Raw genomic sequence first — 13,688 nt, 5'->3', positions numbered from 1 at the left:
TATCGGTTAAATGTTTTTGATACCTGCCTGTTCAGATCATCTATTTCCTTTCAGTGGGTTTTGGTAGTTTTGTGACTTTGAAGGAATTGGCCTCTTTCCTTTCAGGAATCCTAGAATTTTTCCATGTATTCCTTTAGAATCCTTTCAACGTGACGTCTCCTCTTTCATCTGTTGTTAATGTGTGTCTTCCCTCTTTCTTCATGGTTAGTCAGGCTAGAGCTTTATCCATTTTACTGATATTTACAAAGAACCAGCTTTTGTCTTGGTTTGGTTGATTTTGTCTGAGAGTTTTTTGTGTTCCATTTCATCGGTATCTGCAATTATAGGATTTTTTTTCTCTTACTTGCTTTATATGACATGACTCTTTTTTGCCTTGTTTTCTAAGGAGGAAGCCTATTCACTTTGAATCTTTCTTACTTTCCAACACGATGACATTCAGTAGTATAAATTCTCCCAAGCACTGCCTTTGCATACATTTTTGTCAACGTATATTTTCATTTCGTTTAGTTCAAAATCTTTTCAAGCTTCTCGTGAAACTTCCTCTTTGACCATTTTTAAAAATTTCCAGCTATTTGGGGATTTCCCAAGATTTCTTGCTGTGGTTGAGCTCTAGTTTAATTTCATAGAGGTCTGAGAGCAGCTGTTGTATTGCTTCTACTCTTTGAGATGTGTTGGGGTGTGTTTTATGGCCCAGCATGTGGTCTCTTGCTGAATGTTCCAGGTGAGCTGGAGAAACAGTATATTCTGCTAGAGAGTCTGTGCTCCAGGAAACCTGGATTCCCTGTGTTCCCTTTCCTGTCTCCTCAGGGCCATGGTTTGTCCTGTGTCCTCCCCTCTCCATGGATCCGAGAGTGGTTGATTTTTCAGTGTCTTCAGGCTTTTTCTTGTTCGTAGGGTGGACAGTGATTGCCATGATCCTTGCATGTGGAGCCCTCTACTTTTGTCTTCATGTGCCTTCAACTCCCTTCTCCTGAAATGTGTCTTGACTTCAAGATATTTGGGCACACGCTGCTTCCATTCATATAACCAGGTCTCCAAAAACAGCCGAGAAGCCTGTGTCTAGATGTCAGCTTACGTAGCAAAACACACGTTTTCTTTGACGTTCCACTTTTACATTGGCTGTTATCCTAAGTTAGAGGTTTACAGAAATATCAGCCATATGCTTTCACTCAACGTGTTACCCTCCCAGAGGTATGGACTAGTGAAAATAGAGAATATATGTGTTTTTACATATATCCATTGAGTATCCAGCCTTTCACACACAATGACAGACCAAGAAACCCATTGACAGAGATGGATAGATACGCATGTACATAGGGAGTTAGTAACATAGAAAAAAGAAAAGGTAACGTTTTGAGATGAAGAGACATATGAATTTCTGTATGTAGACAATTGCTTCCTTGTGCACATAGAGCTCCAGCTTTAGAAAAGCACGAGCCTCTATTCATGTGGTTGTGAGGTAATGCACAGGTCAGGTCCCCTGAGTCTGCATCCAGCGTGCTGTGCAAAGGCGAAGCTCTGGTTTCTCGCATGGCTGGGCAACAGGTCTTAGCTTGAGGTGCTCACATGTAGGAGGAGGAAATCTCACAAGATGATAGAGTTTCACACGTTGTAGAACACGAGTATGTTAGGTACATAAGCTCTCTCCCACCAGTCAACTGGTGTTCGTCGTGTTGGACCAGATAGCTGTCAGGTCAGGCAACTAATTCATTCTGGAAGCATCATGCACATTATTTTGGGAAATGGCCACTTAGTGTGTCCTCAGGCAGTCAGAAAAAGCATTTCTGAGACCTTTATGTGACTCCTTAAACACCGGGTCTCGCTTAACATAAAGGAGTCCTTTTTAGACAAAGCAGGTGTGCGTCATGGGGAAAGCACTGGCCTGGGAGCTTGGACAGCAGAGTTTGACTGCAGCTCTGAGTTCTGTGGAGTTATGGCATCTCAGATGAGACATTTCACCTCCAAGGAACCTTCCTGAGCATTTCCATGGCATGCTTTACTTACACTAACCATTCAACCCTCACCACCAATGCAGTACTTTGCTTGCTAAGGGCAGTATTCAGATGGAGAAACTGAGGCACAGAGTTGAATGCGCCCAAGCACACAAGCTCTTAAGTGGAAATGCCAAAATGTGCACCCAGATGGCTGGGCCCATGCTGCTACTCTGAGATACTGAACTGCACTTCCCACACTGACAAGCATAGCTCTGAGCCATGGGTTCAACAGAAACCATGCAGGATCTTTCCAAGGCCTGTGTATATATCTGAGCTGCATGAGTCTACAGAGATCCCAAGTACTGTCTACCATTATGAGGTGGCCTCAGTGGTCACATGGAGGGCAGACTTGGGCATAGCCCTTAGTGTGAAAAGCACACAGAAGGTCCAAACTGTCTGTCCAGCTCACAGATTTTGAGACTGGGAGGCACAACATTGAAAAACGTGGTAAATCTCTCTCAGTGTTGGGTCACTTCTCAGCGGCTGGCCCCAAACGGGAATCAAGAGATAGTTTAGTGCTCTTTGATTGCATGATCCCCCTGAGCCCCAGAAAGCCTCCAGTGCTGGCAATGACACACCCAAGCAACAAGGACAAATAAGAACTCCAAGTAACATATGGTTACTAACCCAGGGTCCGCTCTTTTTCCTGCACCTCTCTTACAGAGCTGAGGTAGAGGACGTCGGGAGGAACCCAGGCCTCCCACTGTAAAGGACCATCCCATTAGTGGATGACTACTGCTAGCACGGAGAGCCACCCGACTCAGTGAACACATACATGAGACACACACTGGATGGGGAAATACCATAAGATTAATGATGTTATTTTTATTTATTTCATATTTTTAAATTTTTGGACTATCTTCTGTCTTTAGGGTGTCTTTATTTTTCATCATTATTATTTTTTAATGGAAGTAGTTGAGCTGACACACCATATTCCGTTCGTTTCAGGTGTACCTTTGCCTTCAATGGCAAAGCCAGGACTCTGTTTCTCCCTTCTTTGCTGCTTCTCTTCTCTGCATCTCCTTCTATGAAGAAGGGGGCTCACCAATAGCCAACTGCAAGCTTTTCTTTTTTAATGTAAATTCAAATTAGGTAACATATACTATATTAGTAGTTTCAGGGGTAGAACTTAGTGGTTCATCTGTTGCGGTAACAGCCAGTTGTCATTCCATCAAGTGCCCTCCTTAAGGCCCATCACCCAATTACCCCATCCCCCCACTTCAGCAGCCTCAGTGTGTTCTCTAGATATATGGGAATATTACTCAACTGTTGAAGGACTCAAATCTTGTCATTGGCAAGTGCATGCTGTTAAACCAACCACATCCCTCACCAACCCCCCCTTCAGCAGCCCTCAGTTTGTAATATAGATACACTGTAAATTACTCAACCACCAGAAGGAATCAAATCTTGCCATTGGCAACTGCATGCTCTTTAACCAACCACATCCATCTCCACTGTTCTGTCGTTCAAGTCAAGCAGAGCTCTCTGAGTCATTCATGAGATAGAGCACCGTGGCGGGAAGGTACTCTGTGTCCTGTAGTCTGTCTCCTGTTCAGATGGCCAGTTGGAGGAGCTTCGTCCTGGCAGAACAATTAGAGAGACTTTGCTACGGGCAGAGGGAGGAGTGGGGCTCCCTCACGACACCACAGTGTGCAACCAGGCGACCTCTTTGTAGACTAACTGACTCACATCGACCAGGTTGCCTTAAGCTAGAAAGTCAAAGGTCTGTTTCTCCTTCGTTTTCTCATCCTCTTGTTTGCTTTTCCTCACCCACCAAGGAGAATGGCCCAGCAGCAGCTCAGCCCATGCTTCTTAGCCAGTCACTCCCATACAGTCTTGTCCCGTGTCCATATCAACAGTGATCATAGAGTAATTCCCGAGTAGGACCAACAATGGACTGACACTTACTCTGTGTCCTTTCAGAGTCAACCAAGGAGGACCTTGGCAAGAAACCACCATGGCCCAACACATCGAGGGTAAGCTTGGCTGTCTTTGCCTGAGAAAGAAATGTTTCTTACTTGAGTTTCGTCTTTTTGAAGTGAGTTCAGCTATGACAACATGACAGTGTAGTTTTTAGACGTGAGGTACCATTTTCTTGGGGTGTTGGGAGGGGAGGTTGTAAACTGTGTGGTAGGGGACCTTTTACTCAGAAGCGGTATTTCCTCCCAGAATTAAGAGTTTTGTAATTGTGCTTCAGGGAATTTGAAAGATCCATCCCCCAGGAAAAGCTCATGCCTTTTCCACGGGTGCACACTGTGCTTCCTTTCCGGGCCTTTGTCTTTCCTGCTGTTTCTCATTTGGTTTTCAATAGTCACCAAGAGAACCGTTGATGACACAGTATGCATATGACCTGACTCTCAGGGTGTGTTCTTTTCTGTAAATTCAGGTGGCCCCAGAACCATGTGGAGGTGGTACGTATTCTGGAATCAGTCCCTTGCTGAGGAAAAACTCTAGATGGTAAGGCAGGTTGGGGGGATGTCCTCACTGTCCTCAGTCTGGAGAGCCGTCTGATTCCAGGTTCCTGGTAGGACTGAGGCTTGGGAGTGTGGGGAAAAGCAGACTCCAGGTGAGAAACTATGTGCATGTGTCTCCAGTCCTAGGAAACCAAGGCATTCCCCCTGGGTGGTGTGGGTGTGTGTGCATGAGGCTTGGAGGTTAGGTGTCTTGTGTAGTGTGATTGTGAGTGTGTGTGTGTGTGAGAGAGAGAGCAAGAGAAAGAGAGACAAAGACAGAGACAGAGAGAAGACAGAAACATAGAGAGACACAGAGAGAGAGAGAGAAAGGTGTTTCTCCAGGAGATATGTCAGACAGATACTGCATGATGTCACCCTTCTCCAAAGCCATGTCATCACACTGCGCACTTTAGAGCCTTACTGCAGTGGGTGGCCCAGCAGGGGCACTTCAGTCCATGCTTGGAAACCAGCTGGCTCCATACACCCCAGCCTCGTGTCCATATCAAGCAACATTCCATGAATATTCTTGGGCAACAAGAGGAATGTGCTGACGGGTACTCTGTGTCCTAGATGCCTTGGAGGAAGACATCGATCCCATCAAAGGAGACAGCGCCGGAGGCACACCTCTCGCCATGGTGAGCTAGAAGTTCTCTGTCCGAGGAACAGATGTTGCTTTCTTGGTTTCTTTCCAATCAAATTCAGATGAAAATCAGACAATGTATATTTGAGATTATACATATAGATCTCATATAATTTTCCTTTTTGGGAGAGCATTGAGTGGTTGTCTCTGCCAACCGTTAGCTGATTTGAGAGGACATTTACCATTGGCGACACCAAATATGGTTCTAAACGCTGTGGTAGGATCCTGTCCCTCAGTAACACTTTCTCCTGTTTGGATGAAGCATTTTGTAGTCACCGTCCTGAATGGACTGGACAGACATGTCCCCCAGGAAAAACAACTTCCTAAGGCATCCCCAGTTCACTTACTTTGGGGTCGTTGGACTCAACCACTGTGTTCCATCTGGGTTCCTAAAGTCATTGAGGGAAATAAAGCTCACACAGACAGTGTGTAGCATGACCTGAGCCTCACGGTGTCCTCTTTTCTGTACCTGCAGGTGACACCTTCAACCATCACCAGCGAGAGCGGTACGTATTCTGGAATCAGCCTCTTCCTGAGATAAAACTCTAGATGTTAATGCAGGTGGGGCATCCTTGCAATCCTCAGTCTGGCGAGCCGCCCTGATTGGGTTGTGGGGGTGTGGGGCACCAGAGATTTCCCAGGTGAAAAAGTGTGTCCATGTGTCTACAGTCCTAGGAAGCCATTGTATTCCCTGTGTGTGGTGTGGGTGTGTGTTCATGAGGCTTGGGGTTGGGGTTTCTTTTGTGGCTCTATGTGGTGTGATTGTGAGTGTGTGATTTTCTGTGGGAGACAGGGAGAGACAGACACAGACAGAGAGATGCAGAGAGGGAGAGGGAGAGATGGAAAGAGTGAGAGAGAGATTGCATATGTCTCCAGGAGGTGTATCCCACTGCACCTGCACAATTCCCATTGTCCACATTCTAAAAAAAAAAAAAAAGAAAAAGAAAGAAAGAAAGAAAGAAAGAAAGAAAGAAAGAAAGAAAGAAAAGAAAAGAGAAGAAAAGACAAGATGAGATAAAGAAATCTCATCACAGGGCACACATTTTAGCCCTATTAGCGCAGGAGGCCCAGTGGTGGCGTTCAGCCCATGCCTGGGAACCAAATGCCTCCATATGCTCTAACCCCATTCATAGTGAGCAATACTCCTCGAGGCATTCTTTTTTTTTTAAGATTTTATTTATTTGAGAGAGAGTGAGTGAGAGCACAAACAGGTGAGAGGGGCAGAGGGAGAGAGAAAAGCAGACCCTTGCTGAGCAGAAGCCCCATCTGGGACTCGATCCCAGGACCTTGCGGTCCTGACTTGAGCTGAAGGCAGATGGTTCACCGACTGAGCCACCCAGGCTCCCCTCCCCGCATCATTCTTGAGCAGCACCACCAATACGCTGAAAGGTACTCTGTGTCCTTCTAGATGTGACTGATGATGGCGCTGTCTGGTCCTGGCTGTATCAGAGGATCCCAGAGGAGGAGGGCCTGCCTCCTGACAAGGTGAGTTCACCTGTCTATCCCTGAGGAACAAATGTTGCTTTCTGGGTTTCTTTCCAATCAAATTCAGATGAAATTCAGACAGTATACTCTGTGTTGGTGAATTGAACATAATACTAAAACAAAAATCATTTTCCTAATGTCAACTGCTTGTATATGGAAATGAAATTATTTTTATATACAGATTTTATGTAAAAAGCTATATATACTTTTGAGATTCTACATATGGAATTTCCCTGGTGGGGAGAGCGTTGAGTGGTTGTCTCTGCCAACCGTTAGCTGATTCGCGAGGACATTTACCATTGGCGACACCAAACGTGGTTCTAAACGCTGTGGTAGGATCCTGTCCCTCAGTAACACTTTCTCCTGCTTGGATGAAGCATTTTGTAGTCACCGTCCTGAATGGACTGGACAGACATGTCCCCCAGGAAAAACAACTTCCTAAGGCATCCCCAGTTCACTTCTTTGGGGTCGTTGGACTCAACCACTGTGTTCCATCTGGGTTCCTAAAGTCATTGAGGGAAATAAAGCTTACACAGACAGTGTGTAGCATGACTTGGGCCTCACGGTGTCCTCTTTTCTGTACCTGCAGGGGACAGGAGCATCTGGCGAATGCGGTACGTATTCTGGAATCAGCCTCTTCCTGAGAAAAAACTCTAGATGTTAATGCAGGTGGGGCATCCTTGCAATCCTCAGTCTGGCGAGCCGCCCTGATTGGGTTGTGGGGGTGTGGTGGACAGGAGATTTCCCAGGTGAAAAAGTGTGTCCATGTGTCTACAGTCCTAGGAAGCCATTGTATTCCCTGTGTGTGGTGTGGGTGTGTGTGCGTGAGGCTTGGGCTTGGGGTGTCTTTTGTGGCTCTATGTGGTGTGATTGTGAGTGTGTGTGTGTGTGTGAGAGAGAGAAAGAGGGACAAAGACAAATAGAAAGACAGAGAGACATAGAGAGACAAAGACAAAGAGAGAGATGACCGAGAAAGAGAGACAGAGAGGGGGAGAAAGAGAGAGAAAGGTGTTTCTCCAGGAGATATGTCAGACAGATACTGCATGATGTCACCCTTCTCCAAAGCCATGTCATCACACTGCGCACTTTAGAGCCTTACTGCAGTGGGTGGCCCAGCAGGGGCACTTCAGTCCATGCTTGGAAACCAGCTGGCTCCATACACCCCAGCCTCGTGCCCATATCAAGCAACATTCCATGAATATTCTTGAGCAACAAGAGGAATGTGCTGACGGGTACTCTGTGTCCTAGATGCCTTGGAGGAAGCCCTGGATCCCATCAAAGGAGACAGCGCCGGAGGCACACCTCTCGCCTTGGTGAGCTAGATGTTCTTTGTCCGAGGAACAGATGTTGCTTTCTTGGTTTCTTTCCAATCAAATTCAGATGAAATTCAGACAGTATACTCTGTGTTGGCGAATTGAACATAATACTAAAACAAAAATCATTTTCCTAATGTCAACTGCTTATATATGGAAATGAAATTATTTTTATATACAGATTTTATGTAAAAAGCTATATGTACTTTTGAGATTCTACATATGGAACTTCCCTGGTGGGGAGAGCGTTGAGTGGTTGTCTCTGCCAACCGTTAGCTGATTCGAGAGGACATTTAGCATTGGCGACACCAAACGTGGTTCTAAACGCTGTGGTAGGATCCTGTCCCTCAGTAACACTTTCTCCTGCTTGGATGAAGCATTTTGTAGTCACCGTCCTGAATGGACTGGACAGACATGTCCCCCAGGAAAAACAACTTCCTAAGGCATCCCCAGTTCACTTACTTTGGGGTCGTTGGACTCAACCACTGTGTTCCATCTGGGTTCCTAAAGTCATTGAGGGAAATAAAGCTCATGCAGACAGACAGTGTGTAGCATGACCTGAGCCTCACGGTGTCCTCTTTTCTGTACCTGCAGGGGACAGGAGCATCTGGCGAATGCGGTACGTATTCTGGAATCAGCCTCTTCCTGAGAAAAAACTCTAGATGTTAATGCAGGTGGGGCATCCTTGCAATCCTCAGTCTGGCGAGCCGCCCTGATTGGGTTGTGGGGGTGTGGTGGACAGGAGATTTCCCAGGTGAAAAAGTGTGTCCATGTGTCTACAGTCCTAGGAAGCCATTGTATTCCCTGTGTGTGGTGTGGGTGTGTGTGCGTGAGGCATGGTGTTGGGGTGTCTTTTGTGGCTCTATGTGGTGTGATTGTGAGTGTGTGTGTGTGTGTGTGTGTGTGTGAGAGAGAGAGAGAGAGGGACAAAGACAGATAGAAAGACAGAGAGACATAGAGAGACAAAGACAAAGAGAGAGATGACCGAGAAAGAGAGACAGAGAGGGGGAGAAAGAGAGAGAAAGGTGTTTCTCCAGGAGATATGTCAGACAGATACTGCATGATGTCACCCTTCTCCAAAGCCATGTCATCACACTGCGCACTTTAGAGCCTTACTGCAGTGGGTGGCCCAGCAGGGGCACTTCAGTCCATGCTTGGAAACCAGCTGGCTCCATACACCCCAGCCTCGTGTCCATATCAAGCAACATTCCATGAATATTCTTGGGCAACAAGAGGAATGTGCTGACGGGTACTCTGTGTCCTAGATGCCTTGGAGGAAGACATCGATCCCATCAAAGGAGACAGCGCCGGAGGCACACCTCTCGCCTTGGTGAGCTAGAAGTTCTTTGTCCGAGGAACAGATGTTGCTTTCTTGGTTTCTTTCCAATCAAATTCAGATGAAATTCAGACAGTATATTCTGTGTTGGCGAATTGAACATAATACTAAAACAAAAATCATTTTCCTACTGTCAACTGCTTGTATATGGAAATGAAATTATTTTTATATACAGATTTTATGTAAAAAGCTATATGTACTTTTGAGATTCTACATATGGAACTTCCCTGGTAGGGAGAGCGTTGAGTGGTTGTCTCTGCCAACCGTTAGCTGATTCGAGAGGACATTTAGCATTGGCGACACCAAACGTGGTTCTAAACGCTGTGGTAGGATCCTGTCCCTCAGTAACACTTTCTCCTGCTTGGATGAAGCATTTTGTAGTCACCGTCCTGAATGGACTGGACAGACATGTCCCCCAGGAAAAACAACTTCCTAAGGCATCCCCAGTTCACTTACTTTGGGGTCGTTGGACTCAACCACTGTGTTCCATCTGGGTTCCTAAAGTCATTGAGGGAAATAAAGCTCACACAGACAGTGTGTAGCATGACCTGAGCCTCACGGTGTCCTCTTTTCTGTACCTGCAGGTGACACCTTCAACCATCACCAGCGAGAGCGGTACGTATTCTGGAATCAGCCTCTTCCTGAGATAAAACTCTAGATGTTAATGCAGGTGGGGCATCCTTGCAATCCTCAGTCTGGCGAGCCGCCCTGATTGGGTTGTGGGGGTGTGGGGCACCAGAGATTTCCCAGGTGAAAAAGTGTGTCCATGTGTCTACAGTCCTAGGAAGCCATTGTATTCCCTGTGTGTGGTGTGGGTGTGTGTTCATGAGGCTTGGGGTTGGGGTTTCTTTTGTGGCTCTATGTGGTGTGATTGTGAGTGTGTGATTTTCTGTGGGAGACAGGGAGAGACAGACACAGACAGAGAGATGCAGAGAGGGAGAGGGAGAGATGGAAAGAGTGAGAGAGAGATTGCATATGTCTCCAGGAGGTGTATCCCACTGCCACTGCAGAATTCCCATTGTCCACATTCTCAAAAAAAAAAAAAAAAGAAAAGAGAAGAAAAGACAAGATGAGATAAAGAAATCTCATCCCAGGGCACACATTTTAGCCCTATTAGCGCAGGAGGCCCAGTGGTGGCGTTCAGCCCATGCCTGGGAACCAAATGCCTCCACATGCTCTAACCCCATTCATAGTGAGCAATACTCTTCGAGGTATTCTTTTTTTTTTTAAGATGTTATTTATTTGAGAGAGAGTGAGTGAGAGCACAAACAGGTGAGAGGGGCAGAGGGAGAGAGAAAAGCAGACCCTTGCTGAGCAGAAGCCCCATCCGGGACTCGATCCCAGGACCCTGCGGTCCTGACTTGAGCTGAAGGCAGATGGTTCACCGACTGAGCCACCCAGGCTCCCCTCCCCGCATCATTCTTGAGCAGCACCACCAATACGCTGACAGGTACTCTGTGTCCTTCTAGATGTGACTGATGATGGCGCTGTCTGTTCCTGGCTGTATCAGAGTATCCCAGAGGAGGAGGGCCTGCCTCCTGACAAGGTGAGCTCGCCTGTCTATCCCCGAGGAACAAATGTTGCTTTCTGGGTTTCTTTCCAATCAAATTCAGATGAAATTCAGACAGTATACTCTGTGTTGGCGAATTGAACATAATACTAAAACAAAAATCATTTTCCTAATGTCAACTGCTTGTATATGGAAATGAAATTATTTTTATATACAGATTTTATGTAAAAAGCTATATGTACTTTTGAGATTCTACATATGGAACTTCCCTGGTGGGGAGAGCGTTGAGTGGTTGTCTCTGCCAACCGTTAGCTGATTCGAGAGGACATTTAGCATTGGCGACACCAAACGTGGTTCTAAACGCTGTGGTAGGATCCTGTCCCTCAGTAACACTTTCTCCTGCTTGGATGAAGCATTTTGTAGTCACCGTCCTGAATGGACTGGACAGACATGTCCCCCAGGAAAAACAACTTCCTAAGGCATCCCCAGTTCACTTACTTTGGGGTCGTTGGACTCAACCACTGTGTTCCATCTGGGTTCCTAAAGTCATTGAGGGAAATAAAGCTCATGCAGACAGACAGTGTGTAGCATGACCTGAGCCTCACGGTGTCCTCTTTTCTGTACCTGCAGGGGACAGGAGCATCTGGCGAATGCGGTACGTATTCTGGAATCAGCCTCTTCCTGAGAAAAAACTCTAGATGTTAATGCAGGTGGGGCATCCTTGCAATCCTCAGTCTGGCGAGCCGCCCTGATTGGGTTGTGGGGGTGTGGTGGACAGGAGATTTCCCAGGTGAAAAAGTGTGTCCATGTGTCTACAGTCCTAGGAAGCCATTGTATTCCCTGTGTGTGGTGTGGGTGTGTGTGCGTGAGGCATGGTGTTGGGGTGTCTTTTGTGGCTCTATGTGGTGTGATTGTGAGTGTGTGTGTGTGTGTGTGTGTGTGAGAGAGAGAGAGGGACAAAGACAGATAGAAAGACAGAGAGACATAGAGAGACAAAGACAAAGAGAGAGATGACCGAGAAAGAGAGACAGAGAGGGGGAGAAAGAGAGAGAAAGGTGTTTCTCCAGGAGATATGTCAGACAGATACTGCATGATGTCACCCTTCTCCAAAGCCATGTCATCACACTGCGCACTTTAGAGCCTTACTGCAGTGGGTGGCCCAGCAGGGGCACTTCAGTCCATGCTTGGAAACCAGCTGGCTCCATACACCCCAGCCTCGTGTCCATATCAAGCAACATTCCATGAATATTCTTGAGCAACAAGAGGAATGTGCTGACGGGTACTCTGTGTCCTAGATGCCTTGGAGGAAGCCCGGATCCCATCAAAGGAGACAGCGCCGGAGGCACACCTCTCACCATGGTGAGCTAGAAGTTCTTTGTCCGAGGAACAGATGTTGCTTTCTTGGTTTCTTTCCAATCAAATTCAGATGAAATTCAGACAGTATATTCTGTGTTGGTGAATTGAACATAATACTAAAACAAAAATCATTTTCCTAATGTCAACTGCTTGTATATGGAAATGAAATTATTTTTATATACAGATTTTATGTAAAAAGCTATATATACTTTTGAGATTCTACATATGGAACTTCCCTGGTAGGGAGAGCGTTGAGTGGTTGTCTCTGCCAACCGTTAGCTGATTCGAGAGGACATTTAGCATTGGCGACACCAAACGTGGTTCTAAACGCTGTGGTAGGATCCTGTCCCTCAGTAACACTTTCTCCTGCTTGGATGAAGCATTTTGTAGTCACCGTCCTGAATGGACTGGACAGACATGTCCCCCAGGAAAAACAACTTCCTAAGGCATCCCCAGTTCACTTACTTTGGGGTCGTTGGACTCAACCACTGTGTTCCATCTGGGTTCCTAAAGTCATTGAGGGAAATAAAGCTCATGCAGACAGACAGTGTGTAGCATGACCTGAGCCTCACAGTGTCCTCTTTTCTGTACCTGCAGGGGACAGGAGCATCTGGTGAATGCGGTACGTATTCTGGAATCAGCCTCTTCCTGAGATAAAACTCTAGATGTTAATGCAGGTGGGGCATCCTTGCAATCCTCAGTCTGGCGAGCCGCCCTGATTGGGTTGTGGGGGTGTGGTGGACAGGAGATTTCCCAGGTGAAAAAGTGTGTCCATGTGTCTACAGTCCTAGGAAGCCATTGTCTTCCCTGTGTGTGGTGTGGGTGTGTGTGCGTGAGGCATGGTGTTGGGGTGTCTTTTGTGGCTCTATGTGGTGTGATTGTGAGTGTGTGTGTGTGTGTGTGAGAGAGAGAGAGAGAGAGGGACAAAGACAGATAGAAAGACAGAGAGACATAGACAGAGAGACAAAGACAAAGAGAGAGAAGACCGAGAAAGAGAGACAGAGAGGGGGAGAAAGAGAGAGAAAGGTGTTTCTCCAGGAGATATGTCAGACAGATACTGCATGATGTCACCCTTCTCCAAAGCCATGTCATCACACTGCGCACTTTAGAGCCTTACTGCAGTGGGTGGCCCAGCAGGGGCACTTCAGTCCATGCTTGGAAACCAGCTGGCTCCATACACCCCAGCCTCGTGCCCATATCAAGCAACATTCCATGAATATTCTTGGGCAACAAGAGGAATGTGCTGACGGGTACTCTGTGTCCTAGATGCCTTGGAGGAAGCCCTGGATCCCATCAAAGGAGACAGCGCCAGAGGCATACCTCTCGCCTTGGTGAGCTAGAAGTTCTTTGTCCGAGGAACAGATGTTGCTTTCTTGGTTTCTTTCCAATCAAATTCAGATGAAATTCAGACAGTATATTCTGTGTTGGCGAATTGAACATAATATTAAAACAAAAATCATTTTCCTAATGTCAACTGCTTGTATATGGAAATGAAATTATTTTTATATACAGATTTTATGTAAAAAGCTTTATGTACTTTTGAGATTCTACATATGGAACTTCCCTGGTGGGGAGAGCGTTGAGTGGTTGTCTCTGCCAAC

Source organism: Ursus arctos, unplaced genomic scaffold (assembly GCF_023065955.2).
Source record: "Ursus arctos isolate Adak ecotype North America unplaced genomic scaffold, UrsArc2.0 scaffold_37, whole genome shotgun sequence".
NCBI lineage: Eukaryota > Metazoa > Chordata > Mammalia > Carnivora > Ursidae > Ursus > Ursus arctos.
The sequence above is the reverse complement of the archived record's forward strand: the minus strand, read 5'-3'. Positions refer to the sequence as shown.